Below are 23,540 nucleotides of genomic sequence, written 5' to 3'. Positions count from 1 at the left end.
GAGGGATACTGAGTTTGTTAGATGACAGATCACAATCCAGAGGGGTGTTTGCATCAGCTAAGAGCCTTTAAATAGGGAGAATTATACATAGTGGCAAAGACAGGGCCAAACCAGAGCATCCTTGAAAACTACTTTAGCCATCAGAACAATGGAGTGATTGTCTTCCAGGAAATTATTAAGAGAAGCATGGTTACTAAACTACTAGGTTCCTCTAGCCCAACCCATTGTGCTACCAAACCAATTTCAATTAAAATAGGCATATTTAGAAGAGGGAATGTGAAAGAGAGGGGTAATTCAGAGGATCAATGGGTCTAATCCTATGTAGTCTGTGATCTGGTTGGTAAAAACAAATGACATTTAAGCACAAAAGAGAGAACTCTGGGGATGTGATAGTCATCATTGACTATTTGAAGATTTGTCATGTGAAAAGTGATTAAATTTGTGTGGATATGCAAATAGGGTCTATAGGTGGATGTTATAAAAAATAGATTTTCAGGTCAATATAAGAAAGAATTTTCTAGAAAGTAGAACTGTCTGAGAGTTAATAGCATAGGCTTTGGAACAAGGCTGCTTGGGTTTGAACCTCAGTTCCCTGAGTCCTTTTGTGACTTTATGCAAGGTATTTACCCTTGTGTTTTTTTTTTTTTTTGCCTAATCAGCAAAATGTCACTAAGAATAGCATTTTATAATAGTGTTGTTCTGAGATTAAATGAGTTAATAGTTCTAAAATTCTTAGAATATTGTCTGGCACATACTAATCATTCAATAAATGCCAGTGATCCTGGTTGCTTTATTATCGTTATCAACAGATCTGGTGATGGAATGACAAATGTTAAGGGTGATGTGTACCATCCAAGGAACTCTCCAAGGAGAAGTCTGTAGACACTGTAGACATGGGAGAGAGAGAGGAAGCAGTGGAAGGGGAGGGAGATAGGACCAGATTGATGTTTTTTGTCTGGTGGGTTACAGTCCACCTATGCCCTGGGAAGTTGTACAAATGGGCACAAGGAATTCAGAACAGCTATAAAGGATTTATTCTCCCACAATTTCTACCTGCAAAAGCATCCTGACTTCTATATTCTAAATGGAAATATTTTCGTTTTTGTTTTAGCAACAGCACTAAAGCTTTTTCCTTCAAATACTTCTACAATTGTAATATCTTTAAAACTATACACAGAAAATGCATATATTATCATTAACTAATGAAAGCCAGTTTGAGAAAAAAAAGAACATTTTCAATGATGGTAAGATGCAGAGACACACATTCATTCCTTCATTCAATATTTATTGAGTATCTCATATGTCAGGCATTTTGCTAGACTCTTTAAGTTAATATTAACAAGTGACAGTTCCTGCTTTCAAGGAGTTCACAATTTAGTCCCTTTTGTTGGAAATAAAATACAAAAGATTAACAGACATTAAGTCAGAGGAGCCTTAGAGCCTTTCAATACTGAAAATCTATGATTCCACAATTCTTGACATGGCAAAGTGGCTGCAACAGCTCAGTAGACAAATTTACTACACAGAAAAGCCAATGGAGGAGGAGGTGGAGGAAAGAAAAAAAGAGGAAAATCAGAAGCCTAGAATCAGCTTTGAAGATGAATAAGCATGATAAGTTAAAGACATTGAAGGTCACTATCCTTTCAAAAACTGAAATATAAGGGCAAGAGAGAGCAAGCCCTGTGCGATGAAGCAGAGAAATCACGTCTTCAGAAAGAAAACAGAAACTCTTTAAAATAAAACATACTAATGTAGAAAATATATCTGGCCATAACATAACCACTGAAGTGCTAAAATCATATAAATTAAAATTTAGATGGGAAGGGTAGATAAAGAATGAAAAACTTTATGAAACTACATATTTTAGTTTAGAAGCTGAATGAAAAACTCTGTTGCTAAAGATAAATTTCATGAAGAACATCATACAAAGCCAAGAATTTAAGAGATAAATAGGTTCACCAAAAGAAATATAAGGTAAAACAGAAATTTCTCCTGCAATCATTTTTTATACAATCCTGGTGGAGAATAAAGTCTTCCAGGAAGTCATTACATAGCACTTAAGACATGCAAGCATTCCAAATCTCAAAAGCCAGATGGTATTCATTGTGGCGTCCCAGAAGGACTCACATGTGAATGGACATAGGATTACTCAGGACATAAAATACAGCCTCAATTCCATATTCTTACTGGGGAGTTTCTCCTTGAATAAAGGTTTGAGAATTGGCCCCCATCCTTGTTTAGTGCAAAGGAATTATTTCCTAAAATTAGAAAGATGGTTTCTCCTCAGGATATACAAGAAATTAGAAAACTGAGCCTCTTGAATTCTAAAAACATTTCCTTCAATGACTAATTGTGTCAATATGCAATGATAATCTTGATCTATTATGAAGAAAAAAATGAAATCAATATTCACTGTAAATACTCTCTTTCAAGGGAAAGACAACAAAATAGGAAGATACTCCAACATTGCTTTCTAAAAGTCACTCGTATTTTTCTGTTTCTTTCCTTTCAAATTTTGCACCACATGTATACATTATGTTAATTATGAAGGAAGATGGTCAAAACAAAGAATTATAATATACCAGTATTGAAACAAGCATACATTGTTATATTAAAAAATTAATTCCGGTGACTTCACTAAAAAAAGATTTAGGATAGCCACATGTACAGTAGTTCAGGTGGGCTTCCAAGATGGCCAGGATGGCGGCATAAGGATGCCGTCCCCGCAAAGAATATTTGGGCAACTAGCAAAAACTAAGATCTATCTTCCTCAAAACTCAGGAAGCAGTTAAAGGGCTGCAATAACTGGATAAGAGCCTATGCTGGTTTGAAAGGATTATATGCCCTAGAAAAGCCATGTTTTAATCCCGAGCCATCTTGTGGAGGCAGCTGTTTCTTTTAATCCCTATTCAGTACTGTAGGTTGGAACTTGATTTGATTATCTCCACAGGAATGTGACTCAACCAACTGTGGGTACTAACCTTTGATTAGAGGGAGATGGGACTTCACCCATTCCAGGTGGGTTTTGATTAGTTTACTGGAATCCTTTAAAAGAGGAAACATTTTTGGAGAGAGCCATGAGAACCATGAGAGCCCATGCAGCTGGAGACCTTTGGAGATGATGAAAGAAAACATCCCTGGGGGAGCTGCATCAAACAAGAAACCTGGAGAGAAAGCTAGCAGATGTCGCCATGTTTGCCACATGCGTTTCCAGTTGAGAGAGAAACCCTGAACCTCAACCACCTTCTTGAGTGAAGGTAACCTTTTATTGGAACCTTAATTTGGGCATTTCTATAGACATGCTTTAACTGGGACATTTTCACAGCTTTAGAATTGTTAGCTTGCAACTTAATAAATTTCCCCTTTTAGAAGCCATCTGTTTCTGATATATCGCATTCCAGCAGCTAGCAAACTAGAACAGGGCTGATTCATGAAAACACAGCTTTAAAAATGGTAGGAGAGGGCAGTGCAATGGTGGCTCAGTGGCAGAATTCTTGTCTGCCATGCTGGAGACCTGGGTTCGACTCCTGGTGCCTGCCCATGCAAAAACAAAAACAAAAACAAATGGTCGGAGAAGCTCATGGCACACTTGCTGGCCCTACCTCTGCTCCCTCCCCAGTTTCCAGCATAGTGTAGAACCAGTCTGCCCTCCCATTGTGGATCACTTGCTTTGTTCTAAAAGGAGCAGAATGAGCCCTATTAGCATACTTGGGTTCCTGTATGTTAGTGCCAAGCTATTGGGTGGCTGCTTGAAAGACTGAAACAGGAAACTCATCTTGGGCTAGCTCTCCCAGAACCTGTCCTATAGGCAGAAGCAGTTTGCAGACAGCTAAAGCAATGTAAAAAACAATTAAGTCAAAGTGGCCTGAGGCAAAGGATTATCTTCATTAAATTATGCAATAGAACACTCTGGAAGGGGAGAAGTTCTGTTGATTACACAGGGCATAGAGTAAGCTTTCAAATTCCTGTAAATGGGGGAATCCCTCAAGGCATGAGCAAGCAGAAGCCCAATATAAGACATAGACTCAGAAAAGACAGAGAGGATGCTGCATTTTGCATTTGCCTTGGGTTGATCTTCCTGATAGGAAGTCTAATTTCTGAAGGAGACCCAACACAGGACAAATTTGCAAAGACTGTGAAAGGTATTTTTGTTAGCTCCGTGAAACTCAAGGAAATTTCAGTTATATCACTAGTTGCACACAAACTTAAGGAACAGAAAGCCCAGAGACTAAATTCCAGAATTAAAACTTTAAAAAACTGAAATGCACAGTGGACAAGACAAAGAAGCACAAAGACAAAGAAGCACAAGACAAAGAAGCACAAGACAAAGTGCACAAGACAAAGAAGCAGGAAATTATGGCCCATCCAAAGGAACAAGATAAAAATCCACAGATCATCAATAAAGAAGACTGGACTTTGGGAATGTTAGAAAAAGATTAAAAAATAACTTATTTTCGATAAACTCATGGAGATAAAGGAAAACATAGAGTGAGAACTAAAGGGTATAAGGAAACAATGGATGAATCATATGAGAATCTCAATAAAGAGACAGAAATTTAAAAAAAGAACCAAACAGAAATACTGGAGCTGAAGACCACAATAACTGAAATGAAATATTCCCAGGAAGATTTCAAAGTTGATTGAAGGTGGCAGAAGAAAGAATCAGTGAATTGGAGGGTATGACACTTGAAATGATTTAGGTTGAGGAGCATAAAAATGAAAGAATTTTTAAAAGTGAACAGAGTCTAAGAGACCTGGGGGACATATCAAGTGTAGAAATATATACATTATGGGAGTCCCAGAAGGAGAAGAAAAGAGAAAGAACATTCAAAGAAATAATGGTAGTGTTTCGGTTTCCAAAAGCTGCCAGAATGCAATATACCAAAAATGGATTGACTTTTATAAAGGGGATTTATTAAGGTACAAGTTACAATTCTAAGACTGTGAAAATTCCCAAATTAGGGCACCCAAAAAAGATACCTTCTCATAGGAAAGGCAGCATCTGGGTTCCTCTGTCACATGGAAAGGCACGTATGGCTACATCTGCTGGTCATCCTGGGTTGGTTTCAAATTGGCTCTCTCAGCAACTGTGGGTCCCTCAACTACTGTTGAGAGGATTTCCTTCTGAATCTCCAAATGTCTGTGTCTAGTTGTCTGTTCTCTGTATCAGCTCTGCAAGAATCTCTAAACATCTGCATCCTTCTTTGGTCTCACTGTCAGTTCTGACCTCTCTCTCTCTCCATGAGCTACTTTAAGGACTTCAGTAAATTAATTAAGACCCACCTTGAATAGGCTGGGTCACATCTCCATCTAATCAAAAAGTCCCATATCTCCATGGAAACAATCTAATCAAAAGATCCCATCCTACAATAGGTCAGCCCCACAGGATTGGATTAGGATTAACATAACATGGCTTTTCTGGGTTACATGACAGTTTCAAAACAGCACAGGCAGAAAACTTCCCAAATTTAACAAAAGGCATGAATATGCACATCCAAGAAGCTACTGATGCTCAAACAAGATGAACTCGAAGAAAACTGGCCAGACAAATAGTCGTCAAGCTGTTGGATGCCAAGGATAAGGAGAGATTTCTGAGGGTTGCAAAGAAAAGTAGTGTGTTATGTACAAGGGATTCCCAATAGATTCTGTGATTATTTATCATCAGAAACTGAGGAGCCAAGTAGGTACTAGTATGAAATATTTAAAATGCTGAAGGGTGAGACTGTCTTTCAAAAACAAGGCAGAGATGAAAATATGCCCAGATTTAAAAAGCGAAAACAAAAACTGAGGGAGTTCATTACCAGCAGACCTGCCTACAAGTAATCCTAAAGGGAATTCTTCAGGCTGCAAGGAAAGAACACTAGAGAGTGATTGAAGTGACAAAGAAATAAAAACCTCCAGTAAAAGTAACAATATGGGTGATTACAAATGCCAGTACTATTGTATTTTCTGGAATGTAATACCACTTTTTACTTCTTACAAGTTCTAAAATGCAAATGTATAAAAGTAACTAGAAATTATTTGGAAACTGCATACCCAGTAAGGGTTTGTAATCAGAATATATGAAAAAATCCTATAACTCCGCAACAAAAAGACAAACAACCCAATTACCAAATGGGCAAAAGACTTGAACAGATATTTCTCCAAAGAAGATATGGAAGAGGACAAAAAGCATATGAAAATATGTTAACATCATCAGCCATTAGAGACATGCAAATCAAAACCACAGTGAGATACTACTTCACACCTGCTATAATGGCTACTGTTAGAAAAATTGAAAATGTAAAATGTTGTGGAGGATGTGGAGAAATAGGAACACTCACTCGGTGGTGGGAATGTAAAATGATATTGTGGCTGTGGAAAACATTTCATCTGTTTCTCAGAAAGTTAAGTATAGAATTACCATATGACCCAGCAATATCATGCGTAGGTATGCACCCAAAAGAACTGAAATCAGGGACAGATATGTGCACACTAATGTTCATAATAGCACTAGTCACAATTGCTAAAAGATGAAGCAACTCAAATGTCCATCAACAGATGAGTGGGTAAACAAATACGGTGCAAATGTAGAACTGGAATATTATTCATCTTTAAACATGGAATGAAGTTGTGATGCCTGTTACAGCATGCATGTACCTCGAGGACATGATTTTGAGTGAAATATGCTAGTCAAAAAAGAACAAATACATGGCCTCACTGATATGAAATAATTATAACAAGAAAATCCATAGAGTCAGAAACTAGAATACCTGTTACCAGGAGCCGGAGTGTGGGTAGAGAATGGGGAGTTAATATTTAATTGGTACAGAATTTCTGTTTGGGGTGATGGGAAAGGAAACTTTCGGTTGTATAAATGTTACTAGAATAAAAATAAAAACATAAACCTGTACAGCTCAAGCAGTGAACACTAATGTAAGCTATTGACTATCGTTACATAAAATTGTATAATATTCTTTCATCAATTGTAACCTGGTACCACACTAATGCAAAATTTTAACAATAAGTCGTGGTAAAGGGGAAGTCTGTATTTTCAGCATGATTTTATTCTGTTTACCTACAATTTCTCTAATAAAAAAAACCTGAATAAAAGAGAAAATTTAGGCTACCACTCTGATTTAGGGCTTCAAGCAGAGTCAGTAAGATGGATGGTCTAATACATGGTTTGAAATTGAACCATCCAGCATATTTTATTCTGGAATAAGGCAAAATTATTAGAGACTTTATTGAGATAGTCAAACCCTCTGAGCAACTCCACATTTTAACCTATCTGTGCCAAGGAGGAACAAGGGACCAGGTATGAAATTAATCACCAAGAAAAACATGAACTACTATTTCACCCTGAATATTGCTTAAGTATAGAATATTGCACCAAAGAATATAGTAGGAAAATCCTGAAAGTATATATTTTTATGACCCTTAATTACATTTGCCCCCACAAGTACATTATACAAAGATTATGCTATCACTCTTCTTGTAGGTAATCTGAAACCATCAAAACTCAGGACACTCGTTGATTACCTGCAAGAAGGATCACATTTACTTCCTTTGCTCAGCAACATTCATTACCTTGGAACACAAACCCACTGTTTTTGTGTTACGGAGCACATGGCCAACTTATTTTGGAAGTGTGAGATATTGGCTACTAATCAAATAGGATACCTGGTGAAGGAGACCAAAGATCTGATCATTCATGGGGGATCTTTATTTCTCTTGGAAGATTTTCCTTGAAGAGAAGTTCCTGGTCCTTGATCAGGAAGGCCAGTCTATTTCCCAGGGAACTGAAAGCTCTGTGTAAAATAACCTCGGTTTGAGTATGAGATAACATCTGTCTCCAGGTCAAAGAGATGATACACTGTGTTGCAGGACTCTGTCTCCTTTTTGTTCCCATTGGATTAAGATAAGGTCAGACACTTGGCTTCAAGTGACTATCTGCACTGGTCATATGCCCCAAGGTTTATCTGTGGCCTAATGTCAATCAGTAGTCCGGAGGGCCATAGCTATTCTGATGTAACCACAATGCTTCATTCTTAACCGATAGCTGACATCCTCTTTAAGGGCTATTAGCACATTGAAAACTCCCAACAGTTTACCTTGGGGGAAAAAAAATGTAAGTACACTTAACGTCTTTACCAAGGGTCAAGCCCTACCATTTTATTGTGCTCATACTCTTAGCACATAGAGTTTTCTATTTATCTGCTGATCATGTACGGACTTCAGGCTCAGTGCATATATATTTTAAATGTCTGAAAGTTTTATCCTGTGACAGCTTCAGTAGAATTAAAATGCCTAAGCAGCCCTTCCCATACCATTCTTTTCTTTGCATATCTAACTTCTGAAAAACACACATCTGCTTTGTAGTGTTCAAGCAAGTAGCTTTGAGCTGGAAGCAAGTGAAGGTCAAATAAGAGAGGAAATCTTAAATAAATCAGATACATTTCATTATGTACCAAGAATATTTTTTTTAATTGTACTTACCTCTATCAAAAATCAGCTTATCTTTTCAGTTGACTTTTTTACTCGGAGTTAAAATTAGAGTTTGCAAATTGTAAATATAAGAGAGGAAGATAATTTCCCACACTGTTTTATCACTGCCAACCCAGTGGTTTTCATAACCGAACCCCACATATTTTGAGAATGTCATTATTACCGTGCAATGTCGATAGAACGGAGTGGAGCAAGCCTGCCTTCACCAAAGGGCAGAGAGAGAAACTGAATGACCCTGGCAAGGCTGGAATGTGAGCTGCTTTGTGATTAAACCCTGAAAAAGATCAATTGAGTCAAGCTAGTGGCCAGAGTGGGAGGGGAACAAGTTGCACACCCAGAGCTCCGTCCTATTCCCGGAGCATTTTTGTTTCCCCTCCTCCCTACTCGGTGACGCCAAGGTTGGTAAATGCTCTCTGGATCACTGCATTCATGTGCTTTCTTCAGTGCAGTCACTGAAGTTGGGAGAAAGCTGGGGTCTTATTGAGTGATGCGAAAATGCACTGCTGTTTATTCGTTTCTTTCTTTTTTTTTTTTTGTACTTAGGAACAGAAAAAGGCAAAGGGGATTTACTCTGGATTTCAACCTCTGTCAATACCCCGGCCAAAATGTTCAGCAGCTGAAGTCAATCAGTTTCTGGAAAGTGCTAAGCAGCCACACCAAGTGCTTCCAACTGCCATTACCTCCGAATGTGCATGCCCAGGCATATTTCAATGTGCTCTGCCAGGCGGTGTTAGTAATGTGAGCAATATGCAGCCCGCTTGACTTGCTGACTGGCTTAAAAAGGAAAATTAAATACATTTCTCATAAGGATATTTTGTGGAATTTTTCCACATCATTAAATAAAATGTAGCCCTGGTTTAAAGGCATTTCCTGAGAGAAAACATCTCTTAACCTAAACTAAAATGAACTATGTAACACAGTCTGCCTGTATACACTACAGTTTTTTTTTCCTGATTACATGTAATGGGTCTCCTATCATCCTGCAGGCTTACCCATATCATTGAATTGTTTCACGGCCATCCAAAGAAAAAAAGAAAAGAAAAAGAAATTGACTGCAAACTTTTGAAAGCAGTTTCTCGGGAAATGGGTGGTTATTCAATTTTCTCCTCATAGTTACAAAAGACTGGATGGTAGAGGAGATGACATTTCTGAAATAATTAAGAAAAATAACGACATGCTTTCTTCGCCTCGGTACATACTTCCTTCACAACTCCAATATAACAAGCTATAACATCGCTTCCTTATTGCTTGAGTAAGGAAGATAAACTCAAATATGACAGACAGAAAATAGTAAATGCTATACAGGAGTGCAAAATCAAATGGAAAGCTTTCTTGTTTGCCATCGGAATGTGTATTTCCACCTTCTCTCCAAGGAAAGGACTGTGCTTCCCTAGTGACAGGTTAAATCCATTCAGGATTTAGTTTTGCAACACCCGTTTAATTACTTTTGATCCCCTGTGAGATGAGTTGTCACTCTTAACTTCCTAAATGCATGGTCCTGGGGTAGGGACTGAGGGCTGTGAAGGTTGGTGTACTTTCTGTTTCCTATTGGAATAGCCACATGAGGTGTTCTGATTTTTCAAGAGACTCTCTTGGCCTCTTCATCTCAGTCAAAAATTTTCTATTAAAAAGAAATAAAAGGGAAAAAAAAAAGATCCTTATAAGAAGATACCACACATCTTCGGTTTAATCTCAGGAGCAGTTTAACCAATTTGAAAGTCAACATCAGACAGAGAGGTAATGTTTTTTTTTTTGTTTGTTTCAATCTGAACTCCCACAGTTCAAATTGAATCAAGAAGTCAGAGTTTCAAATGGAATGATGAGCTGAAATAAGACTGGGAGACATCCGTTTTATAAGGCTGTACGGGAGAATTGCTGAGTACACGCCGAGAGAAAAAGAAAGGAGGGATAACGTTTTCACAGGAGGTTATGACCACTCAACAACCCACAAAACAATGTGTGGGAAAAGAACATACGCACCTCCCACAGCATAACCCGTATGGCTGGACTAGGGGGAACTACTTCAGCGCTGGGGCTTTAGAAAGAACTCTGGGAGTGGGACACCCTCAGAAATAAAAACCAAGCTAGAGCCCGAGAATCTTCATGATTTCGTCTCCATCTAGCAAAAACACGCACGTGTGTGCGCGCACACAGCCAAAGTAGATGTGCCATAGGGACAAGGGTGCTGTGTGTAAAGAGAAACGTGCAACAATTTTCTCTCTGGGTGCTGGATCAAATTCCCGGTCTCCTAACTAGGTTAGGACTTGGTCCCTACCCTGAGCATTACCTTGTGGCAACGAATAACCTTCTGCTCCATTCCTATTCCCTGAAAAAATAAAACCTTCAAGAAGAAAGAATGTTCTATTGTTGGAACAGAATTATTCCTCCAGCTTCTCAAAGAGGAGGTATTTTTGGCATCTGGGATGCAATTGTGTCCAGAGGGGCTTCTTAGTTTTACAGCTGGGTCCACTCAAACCAGTCCAAAAACCAACATTACATAGCGCAGCCCAGCCAAACACAGGCACTTCAATCATGCTCAATTCACTCGGGCTCTGCTAAATGAAATAAAACCCCTAAGCTTGGCTTTTTATTTTTCTTAGGGCAAAGTCCATTTAGAATTGATATAATCGCTTGCTATGGTTACATATGCCACATTTAGTTTTAAATAGCGCCACATCCCAAGGGCTCCTGATTTCTAGCCACACGACAGGTAGGAAGACTGCAGGAAAATAAGTTTCAACAGAATCTACGTTTTACCAGACTCAAAAAAATAAAAAGCACATCTTGAGATGCACACCTAGGTTGGTAAGGAGTTGGGGTAACCTGATAAAGTGTACAGGTTGTCTCCTGCAAGAGGTCCCCAGCCAAAGGGAGAGCTGGGGGATGAATTTCATTCCACGGTCTGCTTGTGAAGCTGTACATCCTGGCACAGGTTGCAACTGCCTAGAGGAAGAGGTCTCTTTTCCTGTATGGATAGATATGCCACCCATTTGCAACTTTTGGTGCACGTGGAGTTGTGTCCACAAGTCACTTGGTGGGCTAGCAGAGGTCCTGATTAAGAAATCCCTGATTTGTTCTCAAATCTTCAGTGGAGGCAGATCTGCTGGAGGATATTTCTCTGCTGAGAGACAGCTCAGGTGGGGAATTTTTCTTGGTCCCTCTCAGAGCCTGGCTAAGATTCAGTGAGGATAAGGTTTTTGGCTGAATGGTACTTTGTGCTTCTATTAAGATAGTTTACCACATTTTGCCTAATGTTAGCAAAGCTTGGCACTCCCCCCTCCACCCCCCCATCAGTTCTTGCAGCCAGGGAGTGTGTCTCACTCATCTTTGAGTGCTAATCGAAGTCTGAGTCTTGCTTAGTCAATGTCTTATTTAATTCAGAGATTACAAACCATGGCCTGCAGACCAGTCTGGCTTGATTGTGCTTCATTTGACCCAAACAGAACTTAACAAATAATGAATTGGGGTGTATGTTTTACATACAGGCTTATGTTTACAAATGGAGGATTCCACATTAAAATCTGCAGCTCTAGTTTCTTTGGAAAAAGTGGAAGTGCTGGCAGCACTGAGCTTGCTTTCTCTTGTGGTAACAATCAGCTGGACCAGGGTAGCTGCTGCCCCACTTTTGACTTGCTATGTTCTTTAGGTCATGGGGGTCACCATATGTCCTATTCCATACTTTGAATTATCTGCCTTGCTCCTCCAGGCAAATGGTTTAATTGAATAGGAGTCCATTGGAATAACTGAGCCAATAATTTCTCTTATATTCCATGCCTGGGCCCAATGCACAGAGTTAAGACCATCTTTTCTTTCTTAGTGTCCATGGTAGATGACTTTCACGCGTGTGCCACACTCCCAATGGTGTTGTCAGGGTGATTCTAACTGTAATAAGACTGTGAGATGGCTGCTATAGCCTGGAAACCTCTCTCCTTAGAAAAAGAAAAACAAATACTTTGCAGGTTTCAGAAAAACTATTATTGGTTACAAATTTCTTGTGACATTGCTCAACTGATCATGACACAGCTGTGTGGAGTGAAAGTACAGCGAACAGCTCTTGGAGCTGAAAAAGGAAAAGCAGAAGCAAGTTTAGAGAATTGTATTTATAAATCATGACAGAAAGGAAATGTCAATAGGACCTCCAAATAAGTAGTTTTAGGACAGAGTAAGTCCTAGTTTCACTAACTTCGGTTCAGTTTCCTACACACATGCTTGTGGCCAGGAACAACCCACTAAATGGGGGGAAATTGGCAGCCACTTTCTTGTTGGAATAGGTCTGGTAAGGAATCTCTATCATTAGATTCACTTCTAGGACTTAGGTAAAGACAGGATATTGTTTTTTAGGAGACTCTTGAAGACAAAGGAGACCAACAGTTTGTTTCAGACACTTTCCTAGAAATCCCATTGGGACTGGGGTCTTTGGTTAGTAGTTAGCCCTAAGAGCTCACCAGACGAGTAGAAGGAATCTTGAGTATACTTCAAGGGGGATGGGAGGGTGGGAGTTAAGCAGCACAGGGAGGGAAAAGCAGTGACTCTAGAGGAGGTGGCAGGAGTATAAAACCAGGCAAAGGATTGACAGGGAACTCTGATGGTTTCAAGAGTTGCTGGGTGAGGGAAAGAGATCCAGGGGATGAGCTATTGAGAAAGAAGATGAGAGTAAGGAAGAGATCAATGGAGGTTGATTTACACTACAAATTCTCTCCAAAATTGGCCTTATTAGTGATTTTGAAATTCAGCAGTGTAATATGGGGTTCTATTCAAGTACGGTTGAAGGGTTGCATTTGAAGTCAGCCTTCACATGTGGGGCAGGTGGAAAGTCAGATGGCAGTGCCTAATGTAGACTGTGGGTTTTGTCTTGATCACCAAGCTGTTTTTCAGGATTTTTAATAGGGTGACTGATATTTTGCCTGAGAACAAAAGATTCTTAAGGGAAAAATACAGAAAGGCTGATGTTCCTAGGAATGGGATTGTTGAAGGGCAGAGTAAATGGATCCGGTGGTTCATTTTTCTTCGTAGGCTGGATTATTTACAGGTTGTCCTGGACAAAAGGAACTTCTATCAAGAATTCGTTTCCATTACTCTGCCCAGGTTCTGGTTTCTTCAAATTCCAAGTGGAAGAATTTTGAAAGAAAAAGATGGGATTTCAGGGACTTTTAAAAACGTGGTATAGGCTCATGGTTTTAGTAATGCCTTTAAAAACATTTTTACCACCTCTCAGAGGAACTTAAATTTTGGCTATCTGAGGCTGGCTAATTACTGAGGTAGAGTAAAAAAGTTGCTCTGTGCTCACAGAAGGCAGAGGGAATAAAAGCAGTGAATCACAAAACTCTGTTAGGAAAGTTTACTTTTCATTGAATTAATGAAGGAATAAGCTCGCTCTTGTCCATTTCTGCCTGATTTTGTGCCACAAAGGAGGGAACATTTGTCTGACCCAGGCACCTTTTCCACCAGAGGGGAGTTGGCAAAACAGAATGCTTCTTGATTAGAAATAAAGGTTAGAAGTCTCTAATTCTCACTTTCCAGCCACTTGCTTAAAATGTGACAATTGCGTTTCTGGGGTGCTCTTCTCTAGACACAAAGATGAGAGCCGTTGGGGCAGAGAACATGATAGCCTGGCTTTTCCCCCTGTGGAAATGGAGGGGGTGCAGAGTGACTTGCAGATGGCCCCGTCTGCAGCTGAAAGTAAGGCAACGATTCTAGAAAAGAGCTCGATTTTTAATTTTTTTTTTTTAAGTCACAAAAACGAATGAGAAGAAAATGCTAACAGTTGCAGCTAGAAAATATGCCCGGGAGATGCCCGGGAGAATGGCCTTTATCATCTGCTTTTGAAGTAGCGGCTGAAAAAGATGAAGCCAAGGAGAAGACTCAGAGGGCCAGTGCCAGAGCGAGTGCTGTGGGCACCGGACACAACTGATACCTGAGGGAGAAGCTTTTCTGTAAAGGCATTCGGAGCTGGCTCAGTGATTTGGTAAGAATAACTTAAATGATCTTCTTAATGGTATATTCCTGTTTCATCTCCAGACAAGAATGCAGGAGATGTTTATGAAAGTCCCAGCCTCTGTTTAGGGATGTCTAAATACATTCTGGTAATTACCTTAACTTTGATACAATGCAGTACTTTCTCTTGGTAAAACAAATAAATGCGGGTAAGATCCTGGAATGCTCTTGCCTTTGGGATCTCTGCCCATTAATATCCAACTGAGTTATTTCAGTGGATAGCGTTAGAGTTTGATGTTTATTTCTTAAAATCTGGTGACTGGTTATCTTGTTAATAAATGCTTTCTAATATCTATTAATAAGAGTTCAAAGTGAAAAATTGTCCATTAATGCAATGTTTATTTCATCGCATGAAACACAATGTAGAAGAGAAGTGAACCACATAATAATGTCCACACTTCGAAAACATTCTTAACATAATCTGCATCTCAGTTTCTCACTTTATTGTAAGATATCTTTAGTCACATAACACAATCAATAGTGAGCAGAAGAGGTTGTACAAACACAATCAATAGTGAGCAGAAGAGGTTTTTGCAGCATTCGACTCTTTTTGCCATTTTTATGCATCCCTCTTCCCTGGACCTCAGAAGAGAAAGAGTGAGGTGGCATTACTGTTTTAGTTCATTAAGCTTCCAGAATGCAATATACCAGAAACAGAACGGCTTTTAAAAAGGGGAATTTATTAAGTTGCAAGTTTACAGTTCTAAGGTCATGAAAATGTCCAAATTAAGGGACCAACAAGAGGTTACCTTCATTCAAGAAAAGATGATGCCATTTAGTAGCTTTCTCTCATTTCATAAGGCTTCCCCAGGGGCATTTTCCTTCTGCATCTCCAAAGGTCTCTAGCTCTGTTGGCTCTAAAGCTTTTACCAACATGATACCTTCTGAAAGGGCTCCAGTAAGCAACCCCACCTTCACTGGGTGGAGACACATCTCCATGGAAACCACCTAATCAAAAGATTACCACCCACAATTGGGTGAGACATATCCATGGAAACAAACAAAAAGATCCCACCCAACAAAATTAAATGAGGATAAAAGAACTTGACTTTTCTGGGGTATCGGACGGTTTCAAACTGGCACAATCACTATTTGGCTGAAAGTTTCACAGCTAATAAATATCAGTTATACTGTCTCCCCTCATGTCCCTATTTCCTGGCATTTTGTCAATTGTGCTGTCTGTGAAAGGGGTTGGCTTCACATCAGACCTGGACATATGAAGGGAGAAACAAATAAATACATTTTACTAGTTGACATGAACATTGAATTTCATCAACATAGAGCATAGTTTCATTATAGTAACAACTGTCCCTTTTTTAAGAAGGGTTCTGGAGTGCCATTTCAATTTGTGGCAACAGTGAATAAGAAGCTCTAGAATAACACTTTTCCATAAATTAGCCCTAAAATAATCAACTCAAAAATAATAAAAATATATTTTAAGAAGCTCACCATTGCCAAGAAATCAATCAAAGAAAGGCTCAAACAAGTCAATCTATTCTCATTCTGACATTGGGCATTTTAACATAATTTTTAATACTATAATGGCAACACTTGTTTATTTTTTTATTTTAAAATGCACAAAAATTCAAAGAGGAAAACTTGTAATCTACCACTTAGAGATAATCACAATTAACATTTTAAACTATTCCCTTCCAGATTTTTTGTATGTGCATAAAGTACTATTTTTGCAAACTCTGGGTCCTGCTGTATACATAATTCTGTACCCTGGTTTTTATTTAAAGTCAAATCAATTCTCCCACTTCACTGTATGTTATTGAAATATATTCAATCTGTTAGTTTTTTGTAAGTAGAAATTATACTTTTATATGGTTAATCAATACTGTACAAAATGCTGTATGATGAAAAGGAACTCTCTCTTTCATTCTAGGAATCAGCTTTTCTCCCCAGAGTTCAGTAACCATGGCCAATGGTTTCTTATGCACATGAACACAATGAACAGAACATCCTACAGAATTCTAGTAAATGTAAAGGGGAAATGTCTCGTGTTGGCATTTTAAGAAAATGTGAAGTCAAGTCTATTGCTAATATGGATGAGTCATTTATGTGACTGTGCAAGTGAACATCCAAGGATTAGTAGAGGTAAGTGCTCCCTTTTTTGACAGCAAAGAGCTCTAGAAAGTGCCATTATGGTCAAAGGAGTTAGTGCCAGTGACATTGGCCCTTAACCAAAGACATTGGCATCCACGAGAAAGGCAAGGTATCATCTCCTTTGTTTATGCGAACTGTACCCCACGATTCTTCCCAGACATGCTCTTGCATTTTGATGGTCACAAATTCAGATTTTTACTTGGCCAAAAGAGGACAGCGGGAAATGTGAGGAATGAATAGTGAGTGTTTTGAGCCATGATGAATAAAAATGAATATCTTATGGCTGGGGAGGAGGGGTTGCTGCTCAAACTATTACTTTGGAAATGGACTTGCAGCCCAGTGTTTCACTTTTGTTGTTGTTTTCTTCTTCTTCTCCTTCTTCTTTTTTTACTTTTTAAAAGAGAAATGAGACCTGAATTTTCATTGAAATTGTCCAATTTTTAAAGGTTGGCATTTATTCAAAAATTTAACTCTGGCCAACAAAACTTTCCAGTTGGCTGCCTTCAAGTATATCTTAACTTTCCTCCCACAAAAGTTCCCTAGCAGGGACAATCATTTCCTTAACTCACCCTGGAAGCCCCGGCTTCACTAAAGCTCCCGAACTAACCCCCCCGCACCCACCCTCCCCATCTCCTTCCCAGCAAGAAGCCTGTGCACACAGGTGGCTGGCACAGCTGCTGACATCACATCAACTCTGCACATGCCCAGGGCAAAAGATCAGCAGGGTCCCAGAGCAGTAAAACAAAGACAGTCAGTTCTTGCCATAGATGGAAAGAGGTGTTTTGGCCTCTTCTTTCTGCCACTGTGGAGACCTCAAGGTCTGTAGGGGTGGGACACTTCCCTTTGGCACAGCACCTGGCAGGAGTCTCCCTAGTGGAAGGCTTGTTCCTGTGATGAGGAGGCTACACAGACCTCCTCAGTTGGCGAGGTATCGGAACATGAATGCTTAATGGTCTGATTAAAAATCCACTTTGTGTGGTCTAACATTTTCCCCATTCTAAGGCATTCTTTCTGAAACCCAGCCCAACTCCCTTTATTTGTTCTAGCAGATTTGCCTTTGAGTATGCCTGGGTGAGTTTACACTGTCACCGAAGAGGCAAAAAGGAAGCAAATTCAATTTTACATAAGTAGTGAAAGAAAAATACCGTCAAGAAGATGCAGGGCAGCAATTGTAGATGTTTTTCACAAGGGGAATTTGAGAATGGGCTTTTGTAAAAATGACAAAAGATTGCTAGCAAGAGTCAACAAGCCAGTTTAGAAACAGATATCCCATAAAAATGATGGCTGCTTGGAATGGTATGTCCTAGAAGGGACACTGGAACCCAGCAGAGATCTCAGGTTCTATTTTTATAATGAAGTAGACATCAATTTACTCAAAATGACTTACAATTGTTGCAACTGATATTCCTCTGTTTGAAGGCAAGCTTATTATTTGACTATTGAAATCTGGAATCAAACAAACCTATCAATTGATTTCTCCTGGTACTCTGCATTTCAAATTAGTGAGATCTTTATATTCATATTCTTTGACTTAGTAACACCACTGGAAGGATTTATTCCAAGAAAATAATCCTAAACAATAGAAAACAAGTTAAATATTCAATTATAATGGGATGATTAAATAAGCCATGGTTTATGATCTCAGTGAAATGTTATACAGCCATTGCAATGATAACAAAAATTATGCAATAACATGGAAAATACTCATACTAAAATGTTGTCAGAAAGGCAAGATGCAAAATTCTAAACAAGCATAATTCTAAATTATCCAAGCCAGCCAGCAAAAACCTTTTGTATAGGAAATATAAGATTAATGAAAAACTCATTGAAATGTTAGCAGTAGCTGTGTCTGGGTGTTATCTGTTTATCCCTACTTTTCTTAATTTTCTACATTTTCTTAAATGAGCATGCATTCCTTTTATAATGAAAAAAAAGAAAAATTTTAAAACAAGGCTTAACTGTAATGCTTCAGAAAATGACAACTAACACCAAGATGAAATGATTCGTCGACAAAGTGGTTTTCAGATTGGGATGAAAATGGTTTACTAAAGCAGAAAGATCCATCCAGTTCAATAACAATCCAAAAATGTTGCTTCTGAGAAGGAAAATAAACCCAACCATTCTCTCCAATACTCTGCCAATACTTAAGAATCAATTTAATCATTCCAGGGATGGTTTACCATGCCAAACATGAGATTTTTACTATTTTTTTTTTTTTATCAAACTCTCAACTAAACCTTCTACAGTAGTACAGTCAGTCAGCAAACTAACCTTATTAAAATACAACTACAGGGCAGGTCATGGTGGCTCAGCAGGCAGAGTTCTCAACTACCATGCTGGAGACCTGGGTTCGATTCCTGGTGCCTGTCCATGCGAAAAAAAAAAAAAAAGATTAACTACAGTAATAAACGAGGATTTTTCCACGGAAATAAATTCAGAAATCTGAATGAATGTAATGTGAAGTGGAATTTCCTTTCATTGATCACTCCCTTCCCCCATAAATTTGTGCCCTTCAAATTTATCAAATGATCCTTTGTTCTGACATCCTAGGGCAGGAAGTATGGAAAGAACTGATGAGATTTTCTAACACCTCTCATGATTTTTTAATATGCATGTATTTGAATGCATCAAACACATTGGCTCCAAGATTGTCCATGAGAAATATTCTCAACATGTGTAATTCATATACCACACCAGCTCCCGTCCTCTCTTCTCCCCTTTATGTGACAGTGACTCACATATACACACTCAGTTTAGCTTTCCCAGCCTGATTTTTCAAATGGAGGTAAACAAGTTTGCAGCAGGGATGTGCAAAGCAGAACGCTGCTGTGTCCAAGTAACCATCAAGGGTGAATTAAATCAAACTCAGCAGGTGAGAGGAGAGCTGGTGATGGGAGAGGAGAGAAATTTAGGCTGAAATCTCCATTGTGTAGCTTTCAAATGCTTTTCTTCTCTATTATTATCTTGCAAATAGTCTTATTTAGACTCAGTGAATAGGAGAAGATTCAAAAGTGTGGTTGGTTTATTTTTTCTTCTAAAAGTGCATTTCTTTTACACATAATGGAGGAAGATTTTTTAAAGATATTTTATTAGACTTATAAAGCTTTTTTTTTCTCTTTCTTTTGCACATGGGCAGGCACCGGGAATCAAACCCAGGTCTCCATGGGTCACATGGCAGGTGAGAACTCTGCTTGCTGAGCCACCATGGCCCGCCCTAGACTCATAAAGTTTTACGTACATTTCCTTGTAGTGGCAAAAAGATGCAAAGGAAACATACAAGTCAACCATTAGTACTGATGAGACATTAACTAATTTTTTCTTCTGTTTCTTGGTATCTGTGGCCCAGATTGCTAGAAAAAGGTACTGTTTGGTTGAAAATTTTTCTGAAGACCCTTCCATAAAGATGCATATGAATTGTTTGAATATCTGTGAAGTAAGTTTGAGGTAGACAAAGTTTATATAATCTTTCCCCAAGTTTTATCATCTTTCCTTTCACTTGTCTTTTTTCACTTGCTTGGTTGCATCCGAAAAGTCTTCAGATTTGTCACGGCCTATCCTTAAAGGAATAGAATCATAGGCATTGAAGATCCATAACTCTGTCTCCCAGCCTGGTTTTGAAAGTAATCTGGAAGGAAGTATTTTCCATCTTTGAGCATCAGTGTACTCATTTGAGGATAGTCACAAAATAAGAATAATCATATAAAGCTTACTTGAATAGAATTCCTATGATATTAAGTTAAACATCATTAATGGAAAACCATATTTGGTTTATACTCCCATCAGCAGCACTCAACAAGGGCCAGAGTGGGTTGGGTTGAATGTCCTACAACTCAATACTGCCTCATGAAGCCACCAAGTTTTTCTCTTCCCTAATGAGTTTTCACTACACAAAGAGATCTGACCTTTACCCTATGGTTACTTATTTCCTTTAAAAGTAAAAAGAAAAATATATATATGAAAGACTGCATTAAAGTCTCTTATAAAGGACTGTCCATTCCTTAAAAGCTGACTCTTGCCTCCCAGCCCATCTCTTCATCTATTTCCATTGGGATTTCAAACATTACTCTAGTTATCTAAGTCACGATGGAATTTTTCTCTTCATTTTCCTTGGGAACACAGATTTCTATGACCAGGCCATAAATTATAAAATGGCAATAGCTTACAAAATTTTTTGTTTCTTTGCTTATTTTTCAAATGTAATTTGTTCAAGATATGTTCATACATCATACAATCCATTCAAAGTATACAATCAATGGTTCACAGTATCATCACATGGTGATAGATTCATCATCATGATCAATCTTAGAGCATGTGCATTACTCCAGGAAAAGGAAAAGAAAAAAAAAGCCTAAACATCCCATGCCCCTTAGCATCCCCCACATTGACCCCTAGTTTTGCATTGTATCTAATTTAAAGACACACAATAAAGATAAGTTAACTAAGACAGTGTAGTAATATTAGAGATAGATATATAGCTCACTGGAACAGAATGAAACATCCAAAAGAAGAGCCATACAAACATGGGCAAGTGACTTTTTTGTTTTTTGTTTTTGCTGTGTAGCTATTTAATCATTATCAAAGATCAGGGCTGCTGGATTACAGTTCAGCAATTTTTGATATTTCCTCCTAATCTATTTCACTTGAAACTAAGGAGAAATATCTGTATAATGAATCAGTAGTCATAATCATTTATTAAATCTGAATTTCTTCATTATACCTCCTCCCTCTCATTTGATCATTCTCTGAATCCTCAGGAATATCTGAGCAATGACCATTGTAACTTTTTGCTTCTTGAAGAAGTTCTTCTTCTTCAAGTTTCTTGACTTTATGGGATAGAGGTATGAAAGTGGTTGTTTTTCTTGGAGAGACTGGTACCTCTGGATTTCAGGGATTATCTGGTATAGGAACAATCTGGAGGCTTAAGTTCCTTGCTAGGTGAAATATTTATAGAGTCTTAGACAAAGCCCAGAGATTCTTTAGGATTTTTAGGAATACTGCTGGTTGGAGCTTGGCATACTGTGGCAATTTGCAATAGTTGGCTGAGGCTTGCATAAGTGTAAGCTCCAGAATGATCTCTTGACTGTATTTGAAATCTCTTAGCCATTAAGACTTTATTTTGTTCCATTTCTTTTCTGCCTTTTGGTCAAGAAGGCATTTTCAAGGCCACAAGGCCAGGGCAAGGCTCAACCCAGGGAATCATATCCTACATAGAGGGGAAGCTAGTGAGTTTATTAGCAGAGTTGGCTTAGAGAAAGTCCACGTCTGAGCAACACAAGAGGTTCTCTTGGAGTGACTCAGGCTTAGTTATAAGTAGACTTAGGTTCACTATTGTAGAGATAGGTTTCATAAGGGCAAGCCTCAAGATCGAAGGTTTAGTTTATTAAATTGGAAGCCCCTAAATGTTTGTGAGAATATCAGGAATTCCTCAGGTGGAGAAATTAATAGTTCCACATTTCCCCCAGTCCCTCAAGGGGACTTTGCAAATACTTTTTTATTTTCTGCCCCAAATACTCTGGAATGTATTGGGGTATTACCTTATCCTGTACAAAATAACAAGATCTCATTCCCTATTCTAGGTTCTGTGTAATTAAGTTGTTTAGATAAACTGACCAGATAAGTTAAATTTAATAGTGTGCCACAGAAAATTTAAATTTTGGACAAAATAAATATCTTTTCCTTTGGTCTCACACAGAAGTTGAAGTTTTGAAATACAGGCAGTATCATCCTTTATCCTGTATTCTGATTTAGCTTAGTTCTAACCAGATTACTTTCAGCTTCCTCAACACTCTGATCTCTTTTTCAGCTTCTTTAACAGTTGCTGTATGGAATAATGCTAACTTTCAGAACTAATAGCTTGCAAATTTGAATAAACAATTCCACAAGCATTCCAAGTATCTACACAGACTCAGAGTTATCAAAAGAGGTGTGAGATGACCTATGAAAGGTTAGTAGACTGACATACTAGTGTTAAAATTAACCCAATGTAGAGTTATTCCTCAGTTTAAAAATGTCAGCCCTGAGAAGGAATGAAATTCTGATACATGCTATCACACAGCTGAACCTTGAAAACATTTTATTGAGTGAAATAAGCCAGATACAAATCGATGAATGTTGTATGATTCCATTTATGTGAAATAGCTATAATAACCAAATTCATAGAGACATAAAGTAGATTAAAGATTAGGCGGGCCGTGGTGGCTCAGCGGGCAAGGGTGCTTGCCTGCTATGCCGGAGGACCCCGGTTCGATTCCCGGCCCCAGCCCATGTAAAAAACAAACAAACAAACAAAATATAATAAAAAACAAGAAAATGTTTAAAGATGTTTCCCTTTCTTCCTCCCTTCCTTCCTTCCATCCTTCCTTCCTTCTCTCTGTCTTTCCTTCCCTTCCTCCCTCTCTCTAAAAAAAAAAAAAAAAAAGATTAATAGGAAGAGGGAGAATGGGGAGTTATTGTTTAGAGAGTGTAGAGCTTCCATTTGCAGTGATGAAATAATTTTGACATTGGATGGTGGTGATTGTAACACAATATTGAAAATGTAATTAATACCATAGTAGTTAAAATGGAAAATTTTGTAATATATATACTACCATAATAAATTTTTTTAAAAGGATTTGAAAACTACAGTCCACTTTAAGAACATTAGGTATTACTTCTTCCAGTCTGAAAGATTCCCTGACATCTACGAGACATAGATTTTTCTTTTCAAGCATCTATTCTCCAGAAGGAATCTTGTGACCCGAGGAGCCACCTCAAATTTTTATTTGTCTCAGTGATTCCACTGACATACACCTTAAAAACTTGACACTTCTTTTTATAGTGATGCGGGACAGACCATCTCTTTGTGATTGTTCTAATGAAAATAGAATTAAGCTAGACCGCGTGCACACACACACACACACACACACACACACACACACACACACACCACATACAAATTCTTCTCTTGCTTC

The 23,540-nt window shown here is 38.4% G+C and overlaps 1 long non-coding RNA gene across 1 annotated transcript in view; it reads left to right on the top strand.

Moving 5' to 3' along the window:
- Nucleotides 1-10,637, top strand: part of LOC143665301 (uncharacterized) — a 39,780-nt gene extending 29,143 nt beyond the window's left edge. Inside the window, exon 3 of the long non-coding RNA XR_013166845.1 lies at nt 9,031-10,637. This is a non-coding gene — a long non-coding RNA (uncharacterized LOC143665301). The remainder of the gene's footprint in view (nt 1-9,030) is intronic.
- The last annotated feature ends 12,903 nt before the right edge of the window (nt 10,638-23,540 follow it).

Source organism: Tamandua tetradactyla, chromosome 21, assembly GCF_023851605.1.
Source record: "Tamandua tetradactyla isolate mTamTet1 chromosome 21, mTamTet1.pri, whole genome shotgun sequence".
Taxonomy (NCBI): domain Eukaryota; kingdom Metazoa; phylum Chordata; class Mammalia; order Pilosa; family Myrmecophagidae; genus Tamandua; species Tamandua tetradactyla.
This window is presented reverse-complemented; position numbering and strand designations above follow the sequence as displayed.